Source organism: Ovis canadensis, chromosome 16, assembly GCF_042477335.2.
Source record: "Ovis canadensis isolate MfBH-ARS-UI-01 breed Bighorn chromosome 16, ARS-UI_OviCan_v2, whole genome shotgun sequence".
In the NCBI taxonomy this organism is placed as follows: domain Eukaryota; kingdom Metazoa; phylum Chordata; class Mammalia; order Artiodactyla; family Bovidae; genus Ovis; species Ovis canadensis.
In genome coordinates this window covers 61,919,602-61,938,982 of record NC_091260.1, presented here as the reverse complement: position 1 = coordinate 61,938,982, position 19,381 = coordinate 61,919,602, and positions in this window count along the sequence as shown.

The window sequence follows — 19,381 nt, the reverse complement described above, 5'->3', positions numbered from 1 at the left end:
TAGTACAATTACAGGTGTATGTGGGATTTGAGGCAATTAAACCAAGTGTTAGGTGAAGAAAAAAATGGATTCTGTAAATAAAATCTGAAATACCCATTTTATACATAGTAACAAACAAATAGGTATAATTATACCTATAATATAGTCTATTACCCAGGCTCTAAGATTTCACTTTTAATTAAAATTTTCTCATTTATTCCATATTCTAACATTCATCACTGTCAGATTTTGGTATAAGAAATTTTTGAGAAAGAAACTTCTATTTAAAGATGATTTTTCTCTAGTTAAGTAGACATTTCCATCAGCCTTTTCTTGTTTCACTGCTGAATGTGTATGAGATTTCCAGGATCATTAGACCTCTGAGAACAGAAACCACAGTAAAAGGCTACAAATAAAATGAACAGAAACAAAGGAACTCATGAAATGAGCAAATTACATAAAAGAGATGGGAATTTATTTTAAAAGTAATAATCTGAGAAGAGGATCAAATATAAGATGATGTAAAAAGGAAAAGTCAGAAAATTAAAGGAGCTTTCAGGAATTAAAAGAAATATGAATTTAAAAAATCAAAAGTTTAATACAAGGTAGGAAGGTAGAAGGATAAAGATAATGAAATTATCTTCCAAATTAAAGATAGGCAAAGCATAGAATAGTAAGAGAGAAAATATAAGGAAATTGAGAATCAATATAGAAATTCAAGCATGCATTTTTTGGAAACTGGATTAAAAAGAAAAGGAAAAACTAAAGGAAAAGATATCATAGAAATAATGTAACAATTATCCTCAGCATAAATTTGTGTGAATTTGTCTATGCATATGTGCTCAGCATAATGGATAAAATAAAAGCCCTCATTAAGACATATAATTGTTAAATTGAAAGATGTCGTGACAGAGAGAGCCAAAGACTGAGAGAAAGCTTTAAAAATAGAAAAAAAGGCGGGGCTGGGGGGGGTGATCACAAAACTTTTTGAACACAAGTATCCTAACAGCAACACTGAGAGCTAGAAGAAAATGAAAAAAAAAATCTCAAAATGTTTTTGCGACTGGGGCAATTGATTTCAAATCTGAGTTATGTACTTAAATAAGTCATCAATTTTGAGAGTGGGATAAAGAAAATTCTAGATAAGTAAGTCGCCCAAAATTTCAGGCCTGTGACCACTCTTTTAGGTGAAACCAACAAATATCAGTGCTTAAATCACAGAAAAGGAAAATTTCAGGTTCTGAGAAAAGACCATTTGATAAGCAAAAATGATAAAGAGACTCATCAGAATGAGAGTCAAGAGAACTGGAGCATCCTTGCATGCGTAGCCGGTTCAGATTTGAGCAAGACAACAGCTCATAAGGAAGGGAGAAAGGTGTATGTAGTGAGCGGGGGTTCCTTTGGAGTTCTACACTGAGAAGCTGTTTTAGACTGTTGTGCAATGTAAAGAACTAGCAATAGGTACATAGAGAAATGAACACATAAATAAGACCTAATTGATTCTGAAAATGAAAAAATAGAACTGAGCAAATGTAAATGTAAACACAGTGAATCACTTGACTCAGAGTAAATGATATCTATTTGGTCATAATATTGTAAATGCTGAAAATTAATTTGGCCAAAACCTGTGATATAACTATATTAGGTAGAAGCAGGGGACAGTATTGTGCTTGAGCTGATTAAACCATAAAAACAAGTCAAGAGATTATGCTTGAAAGTGAAGTCGCTCAGTCGTGTCCAACTCTTTGCCACCCCATGACTGTAGCCCACCAGGTCCTCTGTCTATGGGATTTTCCAGGCAAGAATGCTGGAGTAGGTTGCCATTTCCTTCTTCAGGGGATCTTCCCAACCCAGTGATTGAACCCAGGTCTCCCAGATTGCAAGCAGATGATTTAAATAAAACTGCAAGGTAAGCATTACAATTAAAAAAAAAGGAAGTGAATACCAGATAAAAGTGCAATATAATAATACAAAATAATATAATAATCAGGACTTCAGTGTAGGTGGATAGTTCACTTACATCTTATTAGGATCTTTTTACTTTGAAACTTGGTCAATGTATTAGTTTAAAGATACATATATATTTAATATGTACATTTCTCCTTGATATCTGGATGAAATAAAAGCAGACCTCCCATTCCTCAGTGGTTCCAAGAAGGGCACTGCCAAGCTTATTTGCTCTTCTGAGTCTTAGTTAATTATCCCTTCTATGGGATGAGGAATAAGTGAACACTAGCAGATTCTCCAAATGTGGCTAAGAAAGCAAACAGAGAGCCATTGCCTTAACAGGAGGGATAAAGAGCGAAGGCAAATCACTTCCAAGTTGTCAGGGACCCGAATTAGAACTGGAACAGATTTTTAAAGTGTGAGCCAAGGAGTTTTGCGGATTTTTAGCCTGGATTTGACAGAGCAGAGTGGCCAGTTCCCACTTGTTCCATCAGTGCTCCTTGCTTATGGCCAGAGGAGAAAAAAAAATTAAAAAGATTGAACTTTTGACTGAATATTTTCTAAAATATATCTTGGAATTCCTATACTACAGTAAAGGTCAGAAAACTGTACCCTGTTGGCCAAACCTCACCCTTTACCCATTTGTATATGGTCATTTACGCTTGTCATATGGTCAAAAAAAATTTTTTATAGAGTATTTTGTAATACATGAAAATTATTTGAAATTCAAAGTTTAATGTTGACAATTAAAACTGTACTGGGACACAGCCATTTCCAACCATTTACTTATCATCTCTGGATGCTCCTGCACACTAGCATAGTTTGAGATGTAAGGCCCACAGTCTAAAATATTGACTATGAGACCCTTTACAAACAAAAGTCTGCCGAACCCTGTACTGAAAGAACATATATTATCTCATCAAAATGTTTAATTTTTTGGTCTCTCCCATACATACTCCGTGAGAGAAACTAGCAATGTTGATGAATAGTAAAATTTCTGAACAAGTTATGGAAATTAGTTGCAACAAGCTTCTATAGTTTAAACTATCACAGTCTTTGATAAGTTTAGTCAGTAACATGCAGATAGAGCTCACGCCAAATCAAGTATCATAGATTTTGGAAACAGTTCAGACTTCACTCTCTCTAGACGAACTTAGCTACCCAGGAACTGAAGATTCATGTGAACTAGCCGTTCTGTGGTCTATGATTAAATTCTCAAAATTGAACCTTTGAGAATCAAGGTTATAAAAAATCACTCTGCCAATGTGGATGTCCTGTGCAATTGGTCACTCTTCAATTAACTAGTTTGCATTAGTGTCTCCCAAATGGAGAAAGTGACGTATTCAGTTGGTGACTCCAGGCAAGCAAACAGAGATTTAACTGGGGAAGACTCTTAGGAAAGAGAAAAATAAATAAATAAATAAATAAATAAATAAACAAACAAATATATATATATATATATATATATATATATATATGAGCTGTAGATACTCTGAACTTCTCAGTTACTTTTTCCCTATCATTTGGAAGTCATTTGAAAGTCAGGGAGTCAGATAATTCACCCTGAAGCAACATTGACAAATTCCTCTTGGAGACGAATAGGACTCATAGTTGAAACTGAAAATTACTATTTCACTTTTTTTGTTGTTGCTGTTCAGTAATCAAGCTGGAATCAAGATTGCTGGGAGAAATATCAATAACCTCAGATATGCAGATGACACTACCCTTATGGCAGAAAGTGAAGAAGAACTAAAGTGCCTCTTGATGAAAGTGAAAGAAGAGAGTAAAAAGTTGGCTTAAAACTCAACATTCAGAAAAGGAAGATCATGGCATCTGGTCCCATTACTTCATGGCAGATAGATGGGGAAACAGTGGAAACAGTGGATGACTTTATTTTGGGAGCCCTAAAATCACTGTGGATGGTAAATGCAGCCATCATTAAAAGACACTTACTCCTTGGAAGGAAAGTTATGACCAACCTAGACAGTATATTCAAAAGCAGATGACATTACTTTGCCAGCAAAGGTCCGTCTAGTCAAGGCTATGATTTTTCCAGTTGTCATGTATGGATGTGAGAGTTGGACTAGAAAGAAAGCTGAGCAATGAAGAATTGTTGCTTTTGGACTGTGGTGTTGGAGAAGACTCTTGAGAGTCCCTTGGACTGCAAGGAGATCCAACCAGTCCATCCTAAAGGAAATCAGTCCTGACTATTCACTGGAAGGACTAATGTTAAAGCTGAAACTCCAGTACTTTAGCATTCTGATGCAAAGAGCTGACTCATTTAAAAAGACCCTGATGCTGGGAGGGATTGGGGGCAGGAGGAGAAGGGGACGACAGAGGATGAGATGGTTGGATGGCATTACCCACTCAATAGACATGAGTTTGAGTAAACTCAAAGTTTGTTATGGAGTTGGTGATGGACAGGGAAGCCTGGTGTGCTGCAGTCCATGGGGTTGCAAAGAGTCGGACACGACTGAGAGACTGAACTGAATTGAACTAACTCAGCGAGCACTGCCTCCAGCATTAGAGCACACAGATCCCAGGCCTTTCTCTCCAACAACCACATTCTTTGGCTATAAATCTGGAGACTATGTCACTCAGAAAACAAAACTTCATAAGGAAAATGTATGGTGTTGGACAGGAAGACAAACAGACATGCATCCCCCCACAAATACTGGTTTGTTAATTCATTCAACAAATGTTTTCCGAATACCACTGTGTGCAAGGTAACGTATTAATTTAGAAGTGAAGGTACATCAGTTGGTTACTATTATAATTGGAGATGTACTATTGGAACAGATGAGGAAGAAATCTGTTGGCACCCTTTATAATTCTGGACTCGGCCTTCTCCAAGGCTGTCAGCTCTAGATCTGCATTCCTTAGTATAACTATATGGATAAATTATGAAGTGAGAGAAAATGGAATTCAAGGTGAAAAAAAATGTAGTGAAATTTAAATAATAAAATGTTAACATTCTAAGATAAGACAAAGATCCCAGTAATTATATCTGAAGAAGTATGAGCAGAAATCTATGGGGGAGAGTTATGAAAATGTCCCATAGCAGGCAAAAAGAAGATGATGTATTTCATATTTGTAGGGTAAATAAAGTTAATACACTCATAAAAATTGTAATTATATTTTTTTCAGATTTCTGTATACTTGTTATGATGACTCACTGTGATATATAAAGGACAGAGTTGGTTTCTGTATGTTGAACATCATATTATATTTCTATCTATGAGTTTCAAACATTTTTACAGGCATCTATATTGGGGGCAGGAGGAAAAGGGGACAACAGAGGATGTGATGGCTGGATGGCATCACCGACTCAATGGACGTGAGTTTGAGTGAACTCTGGGAGTTGGGGATGGACAGGGAGGCCTGACGTGCTGCAGTTCATGGGGTCGCAAAAAGTCGGACACAACTGAGTGACTGAACTGACTGACTGACTGATATATCTCCATATTGTTTCATCAATACTCACAACTTCACTGTAGCTTGCTCCTGTGATCATTTAAAAGAAAGTTCACATAGACTTTTTATTTTTATTTTATTTGAAATTTCTGACATAAATATTGTGATGTCAGATTTTTAAGGTTTTTATTTGCCTAAATCTGTTGATGGCTTTCTTAATTTTAAATTTTAAAGTCCTTTAGTTTTTGATGTGGGCTGTGTAGTTAAATTAATTTTTGATCTCCTAAAGTGAGTTCATTTTTCTCTTAAGAGATAATCTTATCATAAACAATGTAAAATGCATTTGTTAGACATTAAAAAAAATATTTTCTGTTGCATATTTCCCATAGATATATACCTATTCATTGACTAGTTTAATTTTTCCAATTGACCTTTTGGGAATCAAAGGCATTCCTAATTTTTTGTGCCTGTTTTCTTTGCTGCTGCTAAGTCGCTTCAGTCGTGTCCGACTCTGTGCAACCCCACAGATGGCATCCGACCAGGCTCCAGTGTCCCTGGGATTCTCCAGGCAAGAACACTGGAGTGGGTTGCCATTTCCTTCTCCAGTGCATGAAAGTGAAAAGTGAAAGTGAAGTCGCTCAGTGTGTCTGACTCTTCATGACCCCATGGACTGCAGCCTACCAGGCTCCTCTGTCCATGGGATTTTCCAAGCAAGAGTACCGGAGTGGGGTGCCATTGCCTGTTTTCTTTTTGCCTTAATATACAATTAATTAATCTCAGTCTTTCCTTCCTCAGAAATCTGCAGGCCCTGCTCCTTTGACATCTGCATTTAATACCTCCCTTACAAGGTTGAAGAAAGGCATGAGTTTACATTTTGCTTTATAGGGCACCAGATTCTTTTGGAATGATTTATGAATTTTAAAGACTCTTTCTAAGTTTAAGTTTGGTATCTATCTACTGACTACTTATCTATATCTATCTACCAATCTCTCTATTGTCTATTTACATAGTCTTCTCTTTGCTTTTCTCTGAACAAGTTTAAAACTTATGGCTTCATTAAAATTAGAAAAAGTTTCTTAAAATCTTGATTCACTGTTTTTGTTGTTAATTCTCTCGGTCAGGGAAACCAACCATCACCCTGTTTTCAATTGATTATGCTCCCAAGTTATAATTTTGTCTATATAACTAATTAATTTGTAATTTTTCTCAAACATTTGAAAGATTTTTCTCAGACATGTTCTCAATGTGAATTGTTTTGGTGTTTTAATTCTGCTCTTTTCTGTTCCTGATCATGTTTTCAAATTGTTAAATAGTGTCCCCATTTTAATTCTTTTCATAAATTCACTTTCCATTGCATTTTATTACTTTATCACTTCTTGTCTGAAAGTGGTTTTCTTTTTTTTGAGAATTCCTGAGAAGATTCTGTTTTAGCCTGCAATTTCATTTTATTTCTGTTGCAATATATTCAACACGTTATTCATCTCTATAGTGTCTGACATTTCCCTTTCTGATTTTTTTTCTGTACTTGAAAAAGAATTATGTAAGATTCACTTTTGCTGTGTGTTATTTTCAGTTTACTTATCTTTGAAGAGGCACAGTTTTTTTGTGGGTTTAGTTTTTTTTATCAAAACTCTTGTAAGTGGATACATATTTTTGCTGCATTTATCTGGGAAATTTTTGATAATTCTCATAGATATTGCAACTGTGTGTCTTGGGTAGATTTTATATACTGTATTCAGTACTTGGAATGTCTTAGATTTGCAGGAGGAGAAGTAATAAGAAAATGAACACCCTGGAACATTATATTATAGGATATGTACATTTTATAAAATTTATAAATTTTATGAAACTTGTATACTGTAGTTCCATTAAGCCCAAGGCACACTCTGTCCAATTGTGAGAGTATGCAAATATGATCTAAACTTCATTAGCACTTTTTAAATGGAATTTATTTTCTCAAAAAGCCTGTGTCCTTGGTCAGAAGTTCTCATCTTCGTGCTCTCCTATAAGCTATGTTTTGCGATGATAAGAACATCAACAAAGTTCTAAGCCATATTTTTGTTCCCTGCTGCTGCTGCTGCTAAGTCACTTCAGTCGTGTCCAACTCTGTGTGACCCCATAGGCAGTAGCCCACCAGGCTCTCCCATCCCTGGGATTCTCCAGGCAAGAACACTGGAGTGGGTTGCCATTTCCTTCTCCAATGCATGAAAGTGAAAAGTGAAAGTGAAATCGCTCAGTCGTGTCCGACTCTTTGCGACCCCATGGACTGCAGCCTACCAGGCTCCTCCACCCATGGGAGTTCCCTACAAACCAGCAAAAAAAAAACACCAAAAAACAACACACACACACACACACACACACACACACACACACACACAAAATAAATTGCAAAACAATGAGGACGTTAAATACCAGTCATAGCTTGTTAATTGCCCATTATTCCATTTTGAATAAAATATCACACAACTTATAAGCATTATGAAAATTGGTGTATTCCTTTTGTTTTAGTGATAAACTTTCTTTCTCCCTATCACAGGTAAAATATAATGTGAGTTCACAATGTTAAATACAAGTTTTCTATAATTAGACATATATATGCTTCAAAGTATGGGAATTATTCCCTTTTATGACATTATGACTTGGCTTTTTATGACATTATTTGTTCCAGATACAATTGAACTTCAGTCATGTTTTTATTTGAAGTACTTTCGGTATTTCAGTAGTCAGACATTTCTTTCTTCTATGGTATTAATGCAAAGAGTAAACTCAAACATTTTTAAAAAGAAAGTTATTCTATGAAATTGGAGACCATGTTATCAGTACATTTTTACAATAAAATGAAATTTTCTTTAAAAAATTTAACATCTTTTACCACTTAAATTTGTTTACTTTAATTTTTTTTTCACTTCCTAAGAAAGGAAATGAACAATCATCATAAATATGGGGTATAAGAGGGTTGCTGTTTTCACATGTAACTGGAATAAGGAAATTTTGGAACCTGGATGGGAAAGACAATGATGAAATACGCAAATCAATTTTTGCTAGAGAAGCAGCCTCTAAAGAGAAATAAAATAGAGATTGAAGAGTTTCAAAAAGGAATGGCTCAGATGGTAAAGAATCTGCCTGCAATGCAGAGTCCTGAGTTCAATCTCTAGGTTGAGAAGATCCCCTGGTGAAGAGAATGGCTATGCATTCCATGACTTTGCCTGGAGAATTCCATGAACAGAGAGGGTCCGGGTGGGCTACAGTCCATAGTGTTGCAAAGAGTCAGACACAACTGAGCAGCTAATACTTTATGAAGGAAAGTAAAACTTGAGAGCTTGACTGAACTATAAAAGGAGATATTTAAAATCAAAAGAATGAAACTAGAACACTTTCTAACACTATACACAAAAATAAACTCAAAATGGATTAATGATCTAAATGTAAGACCAGAAACTATAAAACTCCTAGAGGAGAACATAGGCAAAACACTCTCCGACGTAAATCACAGCAGGATCCTCTAGGATGCACCTCCCAGAATACTGGAAATAAAAGCAAAAATAAATAAATGGGATCTAGTTAAAATTAAAAGCTTCTGCACAACAAAGGAAACTATAAGCAAGGTGAAATGACAGCCTTTGGAATGGGAGAAAATAATAGCAAATGAAGCAACTGACAAACAACTAATCTCAAAAATATACAAGCAAATCCTGCAGCTCAATTCCAGAAAAACAAATGACCCAATCAAAAATGGGCCAAAGAACTAAATAGACATTTCTCCAAAGAAGACATACAGAGGGCTAACAAACACATGAAATGATCAACATCACTCATTATCAGACAAATACAAATCAAGACCACAATGAGGTACCATTTCACACCAGTCAGAATGGCTGCTATCCAAAAGTCTACAAGCAATAAATGCTGGAGAGGGTGTGGAGAAAAAGGAACCCTCTTACACTGTTGGCGAGAATGCAAACTAGTACAGCCACTATGGAGAACAGTGTGGAGATTCCTTAAAAACTGGATATAGAACTGCCTTCAGTTCAGTTCAGCTCAGTTGCTCAGTCGTGTCCGACTCTTTGCGACCCCATGAAACGCAGCACGCCAGGCCTCCCTGTCCATCACCAACTCCCGGAGTTCACTCAGACTCATGCCCATCAAATCAGTAATGCCATCCAGCCATCTCATCTTCTGTTGTCCCCTTCTCTTCCTGGCCCAATCCCTCCCAGCATCAGAGTCTTTTCTAATGAGTCAACTCTTCTTACGAGGTGGCCAAAGTACTGGATTTTCAGCTTTAGCATCATTCCTTCCAAAGAAATCCCAGGGCTGATCTTCACAATGGACTGGTTGGATCTTCTTGCAGTCCAAGGGACTCTCAAGAGTCTTCTTCAACACGACAGTTCAAAAGCATCAATTCTTCGGCGCTCAGCTTTCCTCACAGTCCAACTCTCACATCCATACATGACCAAAACCATAGCCTTGGCTAGACAGACCTTTGTTGGCAAAGTAATGTCTCTGCTTTTCAATATGCAGTCTAGGTTGGTCATAACTTTTCTTCAAAGGAGTAAGTGTCTTTTAATTTCATGGCTGCAGTCACCATCTGCAGTGATTTTGGAGCCAAAAAAAATAAAGTGTGACACTGTTTACACTGTTTCCCCATCTATTTCCCATGAAGTGATGGGACCAGATGCCATGATTTTCGTTTTCTGAATGTTGAGCTTTAAGCCAACTTTTTCACTCTCCACTTTCACTTTCATCAAGAGGTTTTTGAGTTCCTCTTCACCTTCTGCCATAAGGGAGGTGTCATGTGCATATCTGAGGTGATTGATATTTCTCCCAGCAATCTTGGTTCCAGCTTGTGCTTCTTCCAGCCCAGCGTTTCTCATGATGTACTCTGCATATAATTTAAATAAGCAGGGTGACTATATACAGCCTTGACATACTCCTTTTCCTATTTGGAACCAGTCTGTTGTTCCATGTCCAGTTAGAACTTCCTGACTTGCATATAGATTTCTCAAGAGGCAGGTCAGGGGGTCTGGTATTCCCATCTCTTTCAGAATTTTCCACAGTTTATTGTGATCCACACAGTCAAAGGCTTTAGCATAGTCAATAAAGCAGAAATAGATGTTTTTCTGGAACTCTCTTGCTTTTTCCATGATCCCACAGATGTTGGCAATTTGATCTCTGGTTCCTCTGCCTTTTCTAAAACCAGCTTGAACATCCGGAAGGTCACTGTTCACGTATTGCTGAAGTCTGGCTTGGAGAATTTTGAGCATTACTTTACTAGCGTGTGAGATGAGTGCAGTTGTGTGGTAGTTTGAGCATTCTTTGGTATTGTCTTTCTTTGGGATTGGAATGAAAACTGACCTTTTCCAGTCCTGTGGCCACTGCTGAGTTTTCCAAACTTGCTGGCATATTGAGTGAAGCACTTTCACAGTATCATCTTTTAGGATTTAAAACAGCTCAACTGGAATTCCATCACCTCCACTAGCTTTGTTCGTAGTGATGCTTTCTAAGGCCCACTTGACTTCACATTCCAGGATGTCTGGCTCTAGGTGAGTGATCACATCATCGTCATTTTCTTGGTCATGAAGATATTTTTTGTATAGTTCTTCTATGTATTCTTACCACCTCTTCTTAATATCTTCTGCTTCTGTTAGGTCCATACCATTTCTGTCCTTTATCAAGCCCATCTTTGCATGGAATGTTCCCTTGGTGTCTCTAATTTTCTTGAAGGGATCCCTAGTCTTTCCCATTCTGTTGTTTTCCTCTATCTCTTTGCACTGATCACTGCGAAAGGCTTTCTTATCTCTCCTTGCTATTCTTTGGAACTCTGCATTCAGATGCTTGTATCTTTCCTTTTCTACTCTGCTTTTCGTTTATCTACTTTTCACAGTGAACTAAAATGGACTGGAATGGGTGAATTTTACTCAAATGACCATTATATCTACTACTCTGGGCAGAATCCCTTAGAAGAAATGGAGTAGCCATCATGGTCAACAAAAAAGTCTGAAATGCAGTACTTGGATGCAATCTCAAAAACGACAGAATGATATCCATTTGTTTCCAAGGCAAACCATTCAATATCACGGTAATCCAAGTCTATGCCCCAACCAGTAATACTGAAGAAGCTGAGGTTGAACGGTTCTATGAAGACCTATAAGACCTTTTAGAACTAACACCCCAAACAGATGTCCTTTTCATTATAGGGGGCTCGAATGCAAAAGTAGGAAGTCAAGAAACCTGGAGTAACAGGCAAATTTGGCCTTGGAATATGGAATGAAGCAGGGCAAAGACTAATAGAGTTTTGCCAAGAGAATGCACTGGTCATAGCGAACACCCTCTTCCAACAACACAAGTGAAGACTCTACACATGGACATCACCAGATGGTGCCGGGAGCCAGCGTGAGGAACTCCGCCCATGGCAAAGGTCATGAGGAAGGAGGCTTGGCATACGCAAAGGTGTGATCAAGCCTCAGGAAACCCCCTGTTCCCTAGCATCTCCCCCCAAATCCAGAGTCTATCTACTTTACTGTTTCATGCTGTCGCCTACACCTCTGACTTTATGGGGGACTGTTCCCCACCGGTTCTCTTGGAGAAGGAGTAAACGTGCAGCTCCAAGGCAATAAAAATTCCTGGGCATGACAAGAGTGTTTCAACTTATGAACTCCTCTGAAGGTTATTTAGCTCTCCTGTATAGGTTCGTCCAGCCACATGTGATGGTTTACAGCCTCCCAACCTGAGAGGCACGAGATGTTTTAGACTTACTAAAGGCAGATTCTTTTGGGAAATTAGAAATTATTAGTACAGTGGGTTGGTTAGGAATTATATTGATGAAGGGTTTTTCATTTGCTGTGCCAACAATTGCTGCTAATTTCCTGCTCTGGGTGTGACAAGGGTATCTCAGGTCAAACCTCTCTGCTGGCAGACTAGCTTGTGTGACAGGATTATCCATACTTCTGCCACTACACACATGATTGTTTACTACCTCTCAACCATAAACAGCACAGAGAGCTTGGAGTATTTTGAAAGTCTTAATTAGCATAGAGCTTTTCTCATTGTTGAGTCAATGATTGCCACCAGGCCTCCATATCCTTAGGCACCTGGGAATATATTAATCAATGTATTTGGAATATAGAAAAGGAAATATAGTAGTTTTTGATGTTAGCAATAGTAGACTTTTTGAGTTAGTGAATTTTCTCTTTTGTAATAGATCACTGTGCTTTGTCATAAATCACTGTGTCCTTGCTATGTAAAAACGCAACTTTATCACTATCTTAAGACTAAATAGATCTTAAGGGGAACATTGATAAAGGGTTTTCATTTTTGGGGCTGATGTTTGCTGCTAAATCTCCATATTCCCTGCTCTTATAATGAATATAACTAGCATATAGGAGAAATAAGTATTAAGCTTTAAGATTAATCACGTTAACCTTGGGTTAAATAAATTCCTTTCTTGACTGTAACTCACTACACCCTCACCCTATAGGAATGTAATTTTATTTGGAGGGTGGTGCCTGGTTTAAGAAAAAACACCCTTGGTAAAAATAAGTTTTTTGGTTATCAGAAAGAAAGGGTCGTAAAATGTAAGCAGGCCTTATGTCCAGAAGATGATGTAAAACCCATAAGATCTTTTTTTATCTAAAGCACCTGATTTTGATAAAGGTCAGGACTGCTGACCCCCGTGTGACTCTGTATTCATCCCTATGTGTAACAAAAGGTATATAAGCAAACCCAAAAATAAAGAAATCGGATCAGTTTCTGGAAAGACTGATTCCCCCACATTGTTCTTTCTTACTCCCCGTTTTTCTGGCTAAATTCCCATCTGGGGCATGGGTGCCTGCCATGTATACTTACCTGCCCTGGCTTTCAAGCCCACACAAGAAAGAGCCCAAGGAGGGGCACCTTCCAATATTCAAGTGGCGCCGGTGGCCCAACGCAGATGGTGCAAATTCCTTGTCTTGGAATTTTATTGGTATCCCACGTAAACCAAATTATTCAGCCTCTTTTTCTCTCTTACTATTTTCTGGCCGAATTCCCATCTGGTGCATGGGTACTCACCAAGCCTGCTAATTTTGCCTGGGCTTCTAAGATCGGACCGGGGGGCCTCAGTGCCTCCTCTTCTTCGGGAGAACTGGAAGATGCCTGCGGCCTACGTAGGTGGTGATTGGTATTCCATGTAAACCAAGTTATTCAGCCTCTTTTTGTCTGCTAATTTTCTAATCCCTCTCTATATGTAATTAAATAAGTTATTTCCAAGGATGCCGACTCTGTCCCCACCTTCGAATCACCCTGGATCCACCGGGGCTGGACCCCAAGAAGGTGGTCAACACCAAAATCAGATTGATTATATTCTTTGCAGCCAAAGATGGAGAAGTTCTATACAGTCAACAAAAACAAGACCAGGAGCTGACAGTGGCTCAGATCATGAACTCCTTATTGCCAAATTCAGACTTAAATTGAAGAAAGTAGAGAAAACCACTAGACCATTCAGGTATGGCCTAAATCAAATCACTTATGATTATACAGTGGAAGTGAGAAATAGATATAAGGGACTAGATCTGATAGATAGAGTGCCTGATGACTATGGAATGGGGTTCGTGACATTGTACAGGAGACAGGGATCAAGACCATCCCCATGGAAAAGAAATGCAAAAAAAGCAAAATGGCTGTCTGAGGAGGACTTACAAAAAGAACTGCCTTATGACCCATCAATCCCACTGCTAAGCATACACACCGAGGAAACCAGAATTGAAAGAGACATGTGTGCCCCAATGTTCATCGCAGCACTGTTTATAATAGCCAGGACATGGAAGCAACCTAGATGTCCATCAGAACATGAATGGATAAGAAAGCTGTGGTACATATACACAATGGAGTGTTAAGAATACATTTGAATCAGTTCTAATGAGGTGGATGAAACTGGAGCCGATTATACAGAGTGAAGTAAGCCAGAAAGAAAAACTCCAATACAGTATACTAACACATATATATGGAATTTAGAAAGATGGTAATGATAACCCTGTATGCGAGATAGCAAAAGAGACATAGATGTATAAAACAGTCTTTTGGACTCTGTGGGAGAGGGAGAGGGTGGGATGAGTTGGGAGAATGTCATTGAAACATGTATAATATCATATAAGAAATGAATCACCAGTCTAGGTTTGATTCAGGATACAGGATCCTTTGGGCTGGTGCACTGGGATGGCCCAGAGAGATGGTATGGGGAGGGAGGTGGGAGGGGGGTCCAGGATGGGGAACACATGTACACCTGTGTCAGATTCACGTTAATGTATGGCAAAACCAATACAGTATTGTAAAGTAAAGTAAAAAAAAATGTTAAAAAATCAAACACTCATAATTTTATTGTTTAATTTTGCTAAGGACAGTTTCCATGATAGTCTTAAAAGGGAGAAAGATATCTTTGGGCATTACTATATACCTTTATCTCCTAACCCCTTTACCTCTCCCTTCTTTCCACTTGAAGATGGATCAGCCATCATGTGACTAGAAAGAGCAAACACTTGCCAAAGGAGTCTAAACAGAAAATTTTATAAGCAAATCTGAAAATGCACAGATAGTTCTATGCAAAAAAAGCAAAATAAAGCTTATTTTTAGGGGCAGAAACAAGAGAATTTTCCTCTGGAACGGTGAGCAGAATAATAGCCCTCCAAGACCCTCAAGTCCTGATCCCCAGAACTGTGAATGCTACTTGGCTAAAGGACTTTGAAGATTTAATTGTTAAGATCTTTGAGATCATCCTGAATTAGCTTAGTGGGGATAGTCTAATCACATGGGGCTCCTAGCTGTGGGGAGAATGAGATTTTACTGTGAAAAAGTAGTCAGAGATGTAACGCTGCTGACTTTGAAGATGGAGGGAAAGAGCTATGAGTCAAGGAATCCAAGTCAAGTCAAGGAAGTCAAGGCATCCAAGACTTATTTTTTTTGTTGTTGTTAAGCCGCTAAAAGTCATGTTCGACTCTGAGACCCATGAACTGCTGCATGCCAGGCTTCCCTGTCCTTCACCATCTCCTAGAATTTGCTCATATTCATGTTCATTGAGTCAGTGATGCTATCTAACTATCTCATCCTCTGTCTCCCTCAAGGAAAAGGCCCTGAAGCAGGGAAAGATTGAAGGCAAAGTGACCTATAGGAGCTAGAGAATTCAAGACAACTGATTCTCCCCTAGAGTCTTCAAAAAGGAATGTAATCATGTCAACTCCTTGCTTTAACCCCACTAAGACCTGCAATTGACTTGTGCCCTAGAGTAGTGTAAGATAATAAATGTGTGCCATTAGAAGCCACTAAATTAGTGGTAATTTTTTACAGCAGCTACAGAAAGCTAATACAAGTAGTAAAACTTCCAAATGAACAGTCCAAGGCAGTACTTCTGTTCAAACACAAAAAGAACCCTCCTCTACCACCCAAAGAAAGTGTTATCCTGTTGGCATTCCAGACATATTTCATTTCTATCTCCTGCTTTGTCCTTAACTACATTTTTCAGGAGGCTTGAGGGTAAGAAAATTGATATCCACACTTTTTGGGAAAAGAGAAAGATAGTAAAGCTAGACTCCACAGAGATGATTTCAGAGTAGAGGGGACATCTAGGGACAGGATCGGATAACATATATTTTACAGGTTTCTTTGGACTGCCACAAATAGGGGGCTTATCTTGGAAGAAGAGACACATCCATGCAGTGAAATTGCTATAAACATTTGGCACTGTGTCCCAGCACCTGCTCTTCTTTTCCATAAGATTTGTTATGCTGCCACAAAGATAGCTCTTCTACAGGCCTCATTCCTCCAAGGTAGGAAGTAAGATATGTGGCATGTTTTTCATGTCCATTTTGGAAGGCTGGGTGGTGTTTATTACAGTTTGTTCATTTATTCTGATAACAGTAGAATACCCTGCCCAGTCTCCATGTGGCTTGGCCCTGCCTCAGACCCACACTCCACCAAACAACAAGACAGACATAGTACATTTCAAATCCTAGGGCACTGGACTTGTATGTGTTAGAGAAAAAAGAATATGCTTATCTGAAATCCTTTTTATTTCATTTTTTATGTTGTATTGCAAATAGCAGATGTTGTTCAATGTTTATAATACAATATATTTCTGATTTTCCTTCTTTTTGATTCCTCTTTTGAAGAGAGTTGCAGGTATAGGAATTTTTAAGAATGATTTTTAAAACCACTGTCTTTTCCAGAAATTTAAGCAAGCTTGTGAAATTGTGGCTGTAATAGAAAAAAAAAATAAACAAAAAAACAATTCTTTCTGTACCCATCATGATTTCCCAACTTACCTGAAACTCTCACCATTTACATTGAGAAAGGTGAAACTATGTGAACTAATGGATATTCAGAAGTCATTAAGGAGTATGTTATTGGGTCAACATGATAACCATGGTGAACAAAAATTTAGGTGGGAAAATAAATGTGAAGAACAAAGAAATGATGCAAATGCCACATCTTTTTTGACATATCTGAAGGGCTGACCAAGACTCAGAAGATTTTTTATATGTATACTTAGATAATCAAAATTATTTTTTGTTCTATTCATGCTTCCTAACATTTTATTTTCAGTCATACTAAAAACATGGAAGTTAATACATTTTAGATATTTTATAAATGTAAAATGCACTATAAAACATTATCCTGGGAACAAGATTATGCTGCATATATGTGTGTAGATAAATATGAAGCATCTCCTGCACTATCTCTTGTAAAGCCTCTGAAATGGATGTTGTCATTGCCCCTGACACAAACAACTTAATCAAATCCCAGTATAGGTTCAAGTGAAATAAACATTGCACCAAAAGAAAAAAGAACTGTCTAAAACAATTGCTGCATCTCTAAAAACAGAAGATTATTTTCATCAGGTTTCACTGGTGATTAACACTGAACACATTGTGGGGAGCACGTCTGTTTCAAATCCCACCCTGGTGTAGAGAATTTGACACCAGATGGTTTCATACTAACAAGGAATTAACAATTTGTGGGTTGTTAATTGTTCCATTATAAAAGTACTCCAGTGAAGTAAATAAGAAATGCATTTCCATGGCATACAGCTGAAGACACAATTGGAGACTAAACTAAAATGTGAATAAAAGTTTTGGTAATGGCTTCCATGTGAGGGAAAAGGCACAGCAGAGCACTGAACTGTTTTATTCAAATAACTGTTTATTTGTTTTTTGCTTTTATTGTTTTGCTCTTTGGAGTTTTAACAAATTATAATCACTACCACCATAATTTAAACATATATAAAATATTAATAAAATATACTCTATTGTGTTAAATATATCTTCTTACATATTTTAAGTGTCATCAATTTTACTTTTTGACTTGGAGCTATCCTGGATTAATCCTGTTTGACAACACTGTGAATGTTAGACATTGCATTTGATGATGATGATAGAGACAAGAATCTGATTTCAAACATTTTAAAATCATGGTGAAGCTTCTTATTATAACTATTTTAAATTTTAAATAATTACATAAAATTACAGGAAGTAGAACCTTTAATGAAGGACTAGAAGAAAAGTTCTCAAAGTTTTGTGTTTTAAGTCACTTCTGTAGTCTTAATATTTATTGAGGACCCAAGCAAATTGTATAATTGCTTGTATCTTAATATATAGTAGATGATAAATTAAAATAGAGATGTAAAGATGTCAATCAATTCATTAAAAATTTTAACACAATACATGCTAACTTTAATAGTGTATCTTTCTAAAAATATATTTTCCAAACCAAAAGTAATTGATGAGAAAAGTAATATTTTTCCACATTTTAAAAAAGGTCATATGTTTGGTTTATTAGAGGATAGCTGGATTCTCATAAAGTCCTCTGCATTAAATATGTTATAATGTGTTTATTTAGTTGAAGTATGTGAGGAAATTTCCAATCTGTTGTTGGGAAAGGGAGGGTTATTAGATATACATTAAAGATAAAAACAAGTGTGAGACAAAATTAGTGAAGGTTATTTCTTCGTGAGTTGCCAAAGGGGACCCATCTGTGGCCATCTTCCTTTCAGCAGGGTTCAAAGGTGTTTGAAAGGAAGAGTCAGTTTTGTGAAGGAAATGGAGGAAGGAGATTCTGAGACAGTCTTTGGTTGGCAAGTGCTCTATAAGAGTGGGATGATTGAAAGTAGTGAAAAGATTCTAGTTGGTTTGTAATTTTTCTGTCCTTGGTTGGCTTCCAGTGAGCAGAAGAGCAATTTGGAGAGATTGCAAAAGAAGAAAAAGCTATTCAGCCTATAAGAGTGAAGAGTTCTCCATGACCAGCCAATCAGATTTATTCAGGTAACAATTTAATTCCAACATGAACATCTTGGGGAAGGTACTTCCATCTTAACTTCAACAGCAAAGGGAAATGTAGATGCTTGTGGATCATGAAGAAATGGTTGCGTATATCATCAGGTTCCTAAAGTAGCAGCAGTGGTGTGAATGCTGAAAGCATCACAGATTGCAAGGCAGGTCAAAATTCTGTTAGCAGTTCACCCTGCAGACCTATGGTGGTCATGGTGGCAGTGGTGACTTCTTCAAGATCAGCCTGTGATTCTCGGTGTTGTCTCTAAATGTTTTCTGACAGTCATTTCAAAGTAACTTCAAACTTCCCCATGCCCTTTTAAACTATTGTTATAATTAATTATCTAAAATCAAATTCCTCTTTCAGTGAAGTATCTTGTCTGAAACATAACACTTCATGTTGGATCATTCTTATATTAGGCAAAACAGAAGCATCTCACATGAGATGTCTCAATGATAATAGAATCTTAAAATCAACACAAGAAATGTACATATCTTACTACTTTCTGTGTCTAAGTTTCATGGGTCCAAGTCATAAAAGACAAAATTGCTTTCAAGGTATATGGTTATTTTAATTGGTGTTAAATACAGAACATTTGCTTAATTTGACACATTGATCTCCTCTGTCAAGGGATTCTCCTAAGCTTCAGTGTAATATTTTAAGGGATATTTAGGAATTCTGCCTAAAAGTTAAAGGCTGCTGGGAACTCCATGAAAGCTACAGAAATTCCTGTGGCTTCATTTATTTGCTA